Raw genomic sequence first — 12415 nt, forward strand, 5'->3', positions numbered from 1 at the left:
GGGCAGTCTGAGATGAAGTCTGATGAACAAAGAACAGACTGGTGTACATAAGGTGAAAACATTGCTGGGGGTGTCCAGTGGCTCATCTTTCCAGAGACAAAGCTAAAATGGCAGGGTGTAAAGTTAAATACAGCTGAAAATCATATTTTAAAAAATATCAAAATGTCCAATGTCATCGGTGGAGCAGGACAGAGAATCAAGTTGAGTGCTGATTTCTGAATTATACAATTAACAGGCAGGACAGTGATTCAATTGTCCATCATAAAACATTATCCATCCATCCATTCATCCATCCATCCATCCATCCGTCCGTCCGTCCATCCAGCCATCCATCCATCCATCCATCCATCCATCCATCCATCCATTCTTCAACCAATTATCCAGGGCTGGGTCGTGAGGGTAACCATCTCAGGAGGGATGCCCATACCTCCCTCTCTCCAAACACCTCCTCCACTTCCTCCGGGGGATCCAGAGGAGATCCCAGGCCAGCAGAGACATAGTCCTTCCAGCGTGTCCTAGGTCTTCCCCGAGGTCTCTACCTGGTAGGACACGCCCAGAACACTTTCCAATGTAGGCGTACGAGAGGCATGCAGTGTGGATTGGATGTCAGTTGTTTAAGGGTCCTTAAACGACGACCCAATCCCCAGACAAAGAGTGAAAACATTATTACTTTTCTTATTGTAATTCTAAATTATAACCTCTAATCATTGCTCTGACTTCAAATAGAATCGTGGGAACAACCTAAATTTTTTTAACAAAAGTAAAATCACATCAACAAAATATTTTACACTTAGATGCGGTGAAATAATTGATGCATCAATTGCAAGTGTTTGAGGTAGCACCAGGTGATAATTGATTTTAACATTGTCTTATGCCAGCATAGAAAACACAGACAGACTTGATAAGAGGAAAAACAGCTCCATTACATAAAGTGTCCAGACAGCACTGACACAGAGAACACAACAGGACCTACCGTGCAACTAGTCACACGCCTGTGTGTGTATTTCCTGCCACGACGTGAAAAATACCTGCTGTGCATCAACTGAGCTTGGTATATCTACGTAACAGTAAAGACTAGAATCACAAATTAACTAAATAAATTATAAAATTTTTCAATATTTTGAAACAAAAACAGATCTTTAAGAGTTGTTGTGTTAGCTGTCCAAATTCCTTCAAGAAAACAAATCACATCACAGATTGCTCAAAATCAAAGATCAAAAGAAAGCAGAACGCTGAAATTTTCTAAAACAACCAGAATCCATACACTGAAATATGGAGTTGTAGTTGTGAATCTGTGATTAATAAAAACTGAACAGACATAACTGCAAACATCAACTCTGCTAAACACATAATCATTATACTTTGATGTTACTTTAAACTGAAACTGTGTATGAAGGCCGAGTGTGGGCTGTACAGGAGACAGAGATGAGGAGAAGACTAGCAAGATCCACAATGAGGACAGGACAATGCAGGCAGTTAGTGGTCAGTGTGGTATGAAAAGCTGTCCCTCTCTCGTAATTAAAAGAACACAAACAGGGAGTAATGTGACATATTGCACACTTTTGATTGTTCACTAACACCCCAACAATACTGTAATGAGCCTTTCATCCACAGATAATGTTCTACGCCTGAACACTTAACAAGAAAGGCACAGAGGAACACAAACATCACACACAATCAAGTTGTGCCCGTCTCTTGAAATTGCGCATCATTGCACTGATTCGAAATACCACATAATTGCAGCATCTTTTCTTTCCAACCTTTCTGTGATCTGTGCTGCACAGTCTCAAACAAACAACAGAACAATTACGAATGGGCGCATCCTTGAGAATGAAAAGACTGAGAACCATTCCGCCTAAATTTCATTTTCATATATAGAACATTAAATAGAACTAGAAAGAAGAACAGATGACATCACCGCACCAAGGAGGAGCAATGGCTTCTCCTAATGTTTCCCAGGTATATGTACCTATTAATGAACACAGTGTCTCTCTGATGCAGTCTGTCTGCTTCTTCTTTTCCCTCCTCAGTTTGACACCCTTCTTGTCAATCAAACGACAAATTGACATTTAAAAGTGGTGGATTGGGACAAACCATGTCTGGGAGACAGCTTGTGCCTGAGAGTCTTGCCACTTCATGCACAACACAGATGAACTGTGAGTTTTAGAGTGTGAAACTAGTCAGCCCTGAATGACTGGACCGATAATCTTACACAAGTCAAAGAAAACACTAGCAGCTCTGTCTCATACCAGCTGGAGAGGGATGGCCTCAGCAGGATCTGTAATCACCACACAAGACTGCCTTTCAACGGAAGATAGAAGAGAGACAGGAAGGGAGTGCTTCCGATCGCAATAACACCCACACCCACATGCACACACACAAATACACACATCATAGGGACTTATAAAATGTCAGGTAAGACTTTTTGAGGCCTTCAGAACAGTTTACATCCACACAGGTGGGTATGAGGGTTTCTGTATTTCTATTTCCATAGAACACAAACTTTGAGAGAGGCTCACCTGAGGATGCTGCGTTGGTCCGCCTCCGGTTCACGGGCCAAACCGAGGCACTACCTGGGTGTGGCTTAAATGACGCATTGTGGCACGCTATTAGGCCAGCCCGGTACCTGGACTGAACCATTTTGGTTATTATAGGATTGTTTTGTATTTTGCGGGGTGTTGAATAATGTTTAACCAGCCATATGAGGGGCATTTATGTTTTGTTCTGTTCTGGTTTAAATTGTAAAGCAGGGTAGTTGTTTTGTCAGTTTCTGGTAAATTATACCAGACATTGTAAAAATAACCCCATTTAATTATTGTTGGTACGCCACGGAAGGGGCATGGGGTATATAACGAAAGCATTTATGCTTTATGGGGGTGAGAGTTGGAGCGTTGTGAGTGGTGTCTATGAGTAGTGAAAGTTTTCTCTGTATATACTTCTTTTTGTTGCGCTGGGTTTTAGTTTTGGGAATTTTTATCTTCACTGTAAATATTTTTTCACTGGTTGTTTTTGGTGAAAATAAAAAACCAACTAAACAGATCTTTTGCGGCTGTGCCATCAATTTTTCCCCAAGGCATTCACGAACCCGTGACAACGACATATTGTCATGATCCTTTAACCCATCTCATCCCAGAAAGATGGAACACTATAAAGACAAATCAAAAATTTCAAATAAAACATTGATTTATTTAATCACATTAGGATCCGACTTAACCTAAAGTGTCTAGGGGCGTCTAGCTTAATTCATCCAGAACTAACTAAATGCTGGTGGGCAGCCAAAATGAACAAATGCAGAGGAGCCACCTCTGTCCAGGTTACAAAGACCTAGAGGAGCTGGTTTCTCTCCTTTACCCTCACACAAACCAGCTAAACCCTAAACAACAGAAATAAAGCCGAACAAACTGGATTACTGGACCCTTGGACTTGTACAGGCTATAGGGAGAGACTGTTTGTAAGTCTCAGACTTACTGTATTCCTGTGCCTCTGTGCTTGTCCTCACATGAAGGCCAAAGGCCTGACATGTTCAACCTGGCTATATTCACACATTAGAGTCGCGATGACCTTGACCTTACACCCTGTCAAGGGTGTAAGGTAGGGAAGGACATGGATCTAGTCCTCACTGGTGGATTTCAGCCTGTGACCAGGTAGTAACCTGCAGGTAGGCTTTCTTTAGAGGTGAACCAACAAACTGAAGGAACACCTGCACCACCTATTTAACCAATATTTTGAATGAACTGATCAAGGGTCCTTAAACCCTGGATTGCTGTAAGACTCCCACTTTCTTTGGATGAGGGAGGGTAAAAGGAAACATTGATTCCTAACTGTGGGGCTGCCAAAGTCTGACCTGGCCGATGTTCACTGGTTTCCACAGTGAGGTTACACCCCAGTTCATAATGTGATATCAGATTGATACACTGGTGATGTGCTGGGAGCTTGATTAAAACCCACAGTTGAGAGAAAGGACATTACACTGAGAGGAAAAAGAGACCAGCTCTCCTCTGCACGTGACAACAATTTTAGACCGACGGGCTCTTGAGTGGTCTGTTTTTTCTCCATCTCCTCTAATTATCACGCTCTAACACATGTGATGTGTTATATAGACGGCATAATTGTGCTAGTGCAGCTGGCGTTTCTCACAAAATAATCCTAATCATCTGACAGCTGTGAACAAATTCCCTCTTCATATATAATTTTGTAATAATAAAAGAAAGAATTGATATTCCTCTAGTATACAAAGACATTTTATCTTTACAGACCAATTGTTGAGTTTGTACTGAAGCTCTTCCTATGTTGACATATACTGACAGTCATCCAAATTCAATGACTGACTTGTGTATGTCCTTGTGTGTTTAATATTACTGTAATATATTATTTCAATAAAATCAGATCAAACTGAAAAGGTTTTAAAAGGATTTCAGATTTACCACAAAGCTCACGCCATGCATTGATGTACTGATAAAAGATGCAATCGTGTCAGGAGCATTTCACGTGTCGTCAAGACACCATGTGAAGTGAAACATGACATCTGCTATCACCTTAAAGCCCTCAGTTACACTTATATGCTATCTCCTGTGACAGAGCCGAACCAGTCATCTGCTGCTCCCTTACTGGATGTATGGCAGAGCTTTAATCCAACTGTGCCTGAGCGTTACCCATCTCCACACAAAGTGGCCATCAAACAAATACGCTTGCTCCTAATTTGTAGAATTTATCGAGCTGTCAGAGTTGAGCGGACCAGGAAGGCCACAAATAGGTCTGTCAGGTGGTAGATGAAGAGGAAGCTCTCTCCCCTCCGTGTAGCCCACATCATTGTAGGAAAGGAATTTCCATAAGGCCTGATTGATTACGGATGGGATCATGATTGCTCATGGGAAACTGAAGCAAGGCACAATCCGGTTAAAGGTGCACATAAATAAATCCTCACTCACTGATGATTTTAGCAATTAATACGGCTAAAATGTAGCCTATTATTCATATAACTGCCTTTTCTAACCTCTTGAACTATTATCCCCTAATCACCATGGCAAAAGAACCAGTCATGTCATATCGGCTAATTCCCTGTTGTCCAAAACGCCTCAGTTTGAGAGCTGATATTAGAGCCCTTGAAATTGAAACGTTGAATGAGCACCCTGCTCTTTACCATCTGGCTGTGGCAGCCTGAGAAGTCTGAGTCAGACTGGTAATTGATGAGAGCAGAGAGAGCAAAGATGCTGAGGAGCCCAACTCATGGTCAAACACGAGTCACTGAGCCCATGAGTGGCAGCTCCTGGTGCGCTGTCCCAGCCTTCAGCTGTAAAATGTGACAATGTAGGTGTGTTCTTTCCACCACTGCCTGGTTTTGTATTCAACCAAAAAGACAATGCAATATATGTCTGCTTTTCTAAAATAAAATTACTCAGTAGTATCACAATAACATATAATACATGACTTCATGTCATGCAGTATCTCTGTGATTTCTTCTCTTGATTTGGTTAAACTCAATATTTGGACAAAAGTTGGAAACAATAATTCTGATAATAATAATCCGTCCATTTTCTCGTAGATAAGATGTTCGCAGTTTTCTTATCTCCAACTGCTTATCTGGCTTGTGAGTCACGGGTCTGCTGGAGCCTATCCAAGCTGGCTATAGCTGAGAGGAAGGGGACACCCTGATTAAGATGCCAGCTCATGTTGAGCCACGTGAAAGTCATATAAACACAAACACTCACACCTATGGTCAATTTGGTGTGACTAATTCAACCTAGGATTGGGAAGGAAACCTGGAGAACCTAGAGAGAACCCATGCAGAACATACAAACTCTACACTGAAAAGAATTGACCCCAGAACCTTCTTGCTGTGAGGCAATTGCACTACCTGCTGCACCAGCATGTCGCCTGTATGAATAATCAAATCTGAAATCAGGTTGATGGAAAACCGTAGTCTCATAGAGATTATGCTTAATTAAGTTAGCTGTGCCTGTGCTCCCAATACTTTTCTGACAACAAATGTATAGGAAATGGAAACTTTAGGTCACTACAAGCTGCATCCTGTTTTCACAATGGAAGGCAGGTGACACCTAAACCACATCATTCTCAGGTGTGCTCAATTAGCAGGAAAAGGATTAAGAGTCCATGGAGGATGAGGGCAAGTTGAGTCACTGGTAGGGAAACATTTTTAGTTCCAGTGAATGGTCCTTGTTGAATTTGTTCTTGAGTGAACTCCATACCTGCTGTTAATACAGTAATTTAGACCCAGGTGTTAGTATCTAAGTGGTGTTACCAAGGGGTTTTAGTATGGTGTTTGTTTCCATTTGCAATGGTTTCCACAGAACCTTGTTGATCTTGCTGCACTTCAAGTGCATTCTACCGAGATGTTATTATATGTAAAGAATTTCTACCTCTACCTTCTGGAAAACATGACTATCACAAAGTCATGTTCACCTCCTTTGTATAGTCTTTATTATGGTATGTCTAACTTTCTTTAGCTCATTGTTTTTCCAGAGAAAACTGACTCTTTGGCATTACAAGACACCGTTCCATCCCTTTATAATTACATTGTCTCGTACAATGCCCGTAAAAGAAATCTGAGTTGTGACCTCCCTTTCTTTTATCTAGTGAACAACTTCCTTTTGCAAATAGACCACATTACTCAACCTGAAGACATCTAACGATACACAGCCACAGCACTCACTGTTCAGCACCAACTCAGCATTCACATCTGTCCCATTCCAGACAACAAAAAGTCTACAGTTGGCTGCCTCTCACATCTCATCGATTTATTTGTTTGGCAACAGACTCATATCCTAATCTGACTCATCTGACTCTCTTCCCTAACTTTTCAGTCACCATCTCCACCTGATTCTCCACCTGATTATTGCATCACAGTAATCAATTATATATAATCTGTCTGTCCTAAAAATACCGGTTTGAACGCTGGTGTATCAAATTCCTCCATACCACCGATAACCTTGCTTTTACTTCCGTTGACGGTGACAGTAAGCTGCTCTCATCACTCTCCCACTCAGTTCTCAAAATCAGAACTTACATAATCAGTGTGTCACACTTTTTCATCAAACCCCCGTTTGGAGCATCAGCCCATTGCATTTTCCACCCCTCCCCATCAACACCTTAATTAAAAGAATGGCAGAAGACCAGAAAGCACTTAAGATTTTAATTTTTTGATTTGCTATGCTCTAGGCAAGCAGCAAAGCGTACACATACAAAGCTCATTGTGAATTTTCTGTAACTGCATTTATTTAATAAAATTAATCATATAGTTTGAAAAAATTTGGTAGGCCAGATTTCAAGGCGTAACGGGCCATAAATAGCCCGCGGGCCATAGTTTGCCCATGCCTGCTTTAGCACCTTCCTTGATTTACTTCGTCTGTTTGAATGATATCTGAGACCATGTGAACTATTGTTTTCCTACATGAGCCATAGACTACTCCAATATACATGTATATCCTTGTCAAAATGTGAGACTTCTCATTTCCACACATCTCTCAAGCTAAACCTTGGTTTTTCGTTACATTCTGGAGCCCCTTTATTTCTAGACCTGGAATCCCCAGTCCAAATAGTCAAAGTTCTTGACTGTTGACTTTTCGAAGTTTATCATGGCTACATCCACGACCACACCAAGCAGACAAAACCTTGTTGAGTTTAGTAAAACCTGATATGTGGCCCCATCCTTTGACTCAACAACCAGCTAGTTGCTCAAGCCAATCTATTCAGCCCCCTCAATCGCCTGGGGATTGCCCCCCCTTCAACCTCTCTTCTGGATCCCACCCCTTCTTCTTCTTCTTTTCCTTTCAGCTTTTCCCTTCAGGGGTCGCCACAGCGAATCAATTGCCTCCATCTAACCCTGTCTTTTGCATCCTCTTCTCTCACACCAACTACCTTCTTGTCCTCCTTCATTACATCCATAAACCTCCTCTTTGGTCTTCCTCTAGGCCTCCTGCCTGGCAGTTCAAAACTCAGCATCCTTCTACCAATATATTCACTATCTCTCCTCTGGACATGTCCAAACCATCTCAGTCTGGCCTCTCTGACTTTATCTCCAAAACCTCTAACATGTGCTGTCCCTCTGATGTACTCATTCCTGATCCTATCCTTCCTGGTCACTCCCAGAGAGAACCTCAGCATCTTCATCTCTGCTACCTCCAGCTCTGTCTCCTGTCTTTTCCTCAGTGACATTGTCTCTAGACCAAACAACATCGCTGGTCTCACCACAGTTTTGTACACCTTTCCTTTCATTTTAGCTGAAACTCTTCTATCGCACATCACACTTGACACTTTCCTCCACCCGTTCCATCCTGCCTGGACACGCTTCTTCACCTCTTTTCCACACTCTCCATTGCTCTGGACTGTTGTCCCTAAGTACTTAAAATCCTCCACCTTCTTGATTTCTTCTCCCTGTAACCTCACTCTTCCACTTGGGTCCCTCTCATTCACACACATGTACTCTGTCTTAATGCAGCTAATCTTCATTCCTCTCCTTTCCAGGACAAACCTCCACCTCTCTAGCTTCTCCTCCACCTGTTCCCTGCTCTCACTACAGATCACAATGTCATCTGCAAACATCATAGTCCATGGAGATTCCTGTCTAACCTCGTCTGTCAGCCTGTCCATCACCATAGTGAACAAGAAGGGGTTGAGAGCAGATCCCTGATGCAGTCCCACCTCCACCTTGAACTCCTCTGTGACACCTACAGCACACCTCACCACTGTCTTACAGTCCTCATACATGTCAAGCACCGCTCTAACATACTTCTCTGCCACTCCAAACTTCCTCATACAATACCACAGTTCCTCTCTGGGCACCCTGTCATAAGCTTTCTCCAGCTCTACAAAAACACAATGCAGCTCCCTCTGGCCTTCTCTGTACCTCTCTATCAACATCCTCAAAGCAAATACTGCATCTGTAGTACTCTTTTTTGGCATGAAACCATACTGCTGCTCACAAATGTTCACTTCTGCTCTTTGTCTAGCTTCCACTACTCTTTCCCATAACTTCATTGTATGGCTCATCAGCTTTATTCCTCTGTAGTTGCCACAACTCTGCATATCTCCCTTGTTCTTAAAAATGGGCACCAGCACACTTCTCCTCCATTCCTCAGGCATCTTCTCACTATCTAAGATCCTGTTGAACAACCCAGTCAGAAACTCTACTGCCACCTCTCCAAGACACTTCCATACCTCTACAGGTATATCATCAGGACAGACTGCCTTTCCACTCTTCATCCTCTTCAGTGCCCTCCTCACTTCATCCTGACTAATCTTTGCTACATCCTGGTCCACAGCAGTCACCTCTTTTGGTCTTTGTTCTCTCTCATTAGCTGATCACATTAGCTGTAGTTGTCCAGTCATTTGGAAGCACCTCCTTGCCACCCAGAGCCTGTCTTAACTCCTTCCTAAAAGTCATGCAACACTCTTCCTTTTTTAGCTTCCACCATTTCGTCTTCTGCTCTGCCTTTGCCCTCTTCATCTTCCTCACCACGAGAGTCATCCTGCACACCACCATCCTATGCTGTTTGGCTACACTCTCACCTACCACTACTTTGCAGTCACTGATCTCCTTCAGGTTACACTGTCTACATAACATGTAGTCTACCTGTGTTCTCCTACCACCACTCTTATAGGTCACCCTACGTTCCTGCCTCTTCTGGAAGAAAGTATTCACTATAGCCATTTCCATCCTTTTTGCAAAGTCGACTACTGTCTGTCTTTCTGCATTCCTCTCCTGGATACCAAACCTGCCCATCACCTCCTCATCGCCTCTTTTACCTGCACCAACATGTCCATTGAAGTCTGCACCAATGACAACTCTCACACTTCTAGGTATGCTCTGCATCACTGCATCAAAGTCAAGCCAGAATTTCTCCTTCTCCTCCAGCTCACATCCTACCTGTGGAGCATACCCACTAACAACATTGAACATCACACCTTCAATTTCAAGCTTCAGACTCATCACTCTATCTGACACTCTTTTTACCTCCAGGACATTTGTGACAAACTCCTCCTTCAGGATAACTCCTACTCCATTTCTCTTCCCATCTACACCATGATAGAACAACTTGAACCCTGCTCCTAAACTTCTAGCCTTGCTACCTTTCCACCTGGTCTCCTGGACACACAGTATATCTACCTTCCTCCTCTGCATCATGTCAACCAACTCTCTACCTTTTCCTGTCATAGTTCCAACATTCAACGTCCCTACTCTCAGTCCTATACTCTTGGCGCTCCTCTTCTCTCTCTTCGTGCGAACACACTTTCCTCCTCTCCTTCTTCAACCAACAGTAGTCCAATTTCCACATGCGCCCTGTAGGTCAACAGCGCCGATGGTGGTCGTTGTTAACCCAGGCCTTGACCGATCCGGTATGGAAGTCATAGGTGTGATTCGCATCTTTGATTTTGCAAAAGTTTTACACCGGATGCCTTTCCTGACGCAATCCTCTGTATTTGTCCGGGCTTGGACCGGTACAATAAGACATTGGCTTGTGTCCTCTTGTGGCTACATTCTCGTCTGGATCCCACCAATGATCCTATTTATCACAAAGTTTCTTTTCATTTGAAATAAAACTTTTAATGCATTTTACAATGACATGGACTTTGTTGGTGAATGAATAATTAAGGTATTTAGAGCTGCAGATTACATCCTTAACATGATATGAGTTTTAATTTGCAATCAGGTATTCTTAGTGGTTCCATCCTGGACCAGACCCGCAATGAATGGGAGATCACGGACTTAACTTTACATGTCTGCTTTTCGGCATGCATCTGCCCAATTAACAAGTCTCATGGCGCCACCTCATTCACATTTCATTCATTTCTGTTCATTCATTTTTAACATTCAGTGAATGGATAGAGATGTACTAAACAGAGTTTTATCAGGCTGTAAAGGGAAGTCAACCCAGGGCCCGTAGTCAGGTGCTTCACTGAAGTGAATATTTCATCAAACTCCACTCTCTTCTTACTAAAAAACCAAATTCTATTTTAATTTGCTGTAGAAGTGCTATGATCTCTTTTTGAAGGGTGTTATTGATTATATTATTCAGTGTTTGTGAAGAGGACCCAAAAACAAATCCATGTCATTCTCCTGCCAGTAGATATTTGGATTACTAATTGCCATTTCTGTACAACTTGGCTGTTATTACTACAATCAGTAAATATCTAGTTGTTGTTATTTAAATGTAAATTATATTCAAAAGGAGGTGAAATGAAACTTTGGTTCTCACTCTCACCCAAAGAGATAAAAAATAAGATAAGCAAAGACGGGGAAACTATTTCAGAAATCGAGTCTCTTAAATCAGATTTTTTTTTCAAATACAAAAATAAAACTAAAAGTTAATTATAACCAACAAAGTACCTAATAGATGACCACAGATTGATTTATCGTAGCCAAAACTCCCAAGGCGAAGATAATACCACTGGGTACAACCTGCCTGTGAGAATGCATTTGGCTCTGGCAGCTCGAATCTATTTCTGGATGAAAAGTTCTCCGAAAAAGCAGCTAAAATCTTAGTGTTCATACTGCAACACCATTTTAATCTTATAGATATTATCCAGTTTGTTGCTATTTAATCATACTATGTTTACCACAGGTGATCACATACTTTCTCAGCCACTGTCAAGAAACTCTGCTGGTGTCCTTGTGTGTTTCAGACAGAGATTGGAGTTGAATTGCTGGTCATTCAAGAAGATGACTACTGTATATAAATGCCAAGGCCAACTCATTTAGAAAAATATGCTGAATACAGAAATACCTTGAACATAATTGTCCATAGGTGTGAGTGTGTACGTGAGTAGTCGTTTTCCCATGTGTGATCCTGTGATGTGCTGGTGACATGTCCAGGGTCTACCCCACCTCTCGCCTGTATCAAGCTTGAATAGGCTCCAGGAGAACCCGCAAGGCAGATGAGCAGCTGAGGATTGGACGATTAAGATCGTGTGCTCTGAAAGAAGATGGATGGACGGATGGACTGACAGACGGATGGATGGAATATTTAAAGGCATGTTGAGAAGAAAAAACATTTTTCTGCTCATTTGCCTCTTTTGAAATGTGCTCTGAAAGACAAATTTCGATCTAACCTCAAATTATAATGACAGCTCTGGTAACAAAATAGTCTTGAATGAAAATTTCACAAGACATAATTGACTATTCACATTTTTTACAAAATACTGGATCCTTTCCTATGTTTGACTTATTTTTTAATCAGAAACATGAATTTTTATAGAAATAATAAAAAATAGAAATATAAAAAGAAAAGTTAAAGACCCTCACAGACCCCACATGAAAAACATTGGCTGTGTTTTTCTCCTTGAGTCATTATTCTGTTCAAATAGCATGTATTTCTCTCCATGCAGAGTGCTTGGGCTGAATGAATGGTGCCACTGCATAATGGTCCTCAGACGTTTGTTTCCTTGGTAACGTGGGGAG

This window comes from Antennarius striatus, chromosome 17 (genome assembly GCF_040054535.1).
Source record: "Antennarius striatus isolate MH-2024 chromosome 17, ASM4005453v1, whole genome shotgun sequence".
Taxonomy (NCBI): domain Eukaryota; kingdom Metazoa; phylum Chordata; class Actinopteri; order Lophiiformes; family Antennariidae; genus Antennarius; species Antennarius striatus.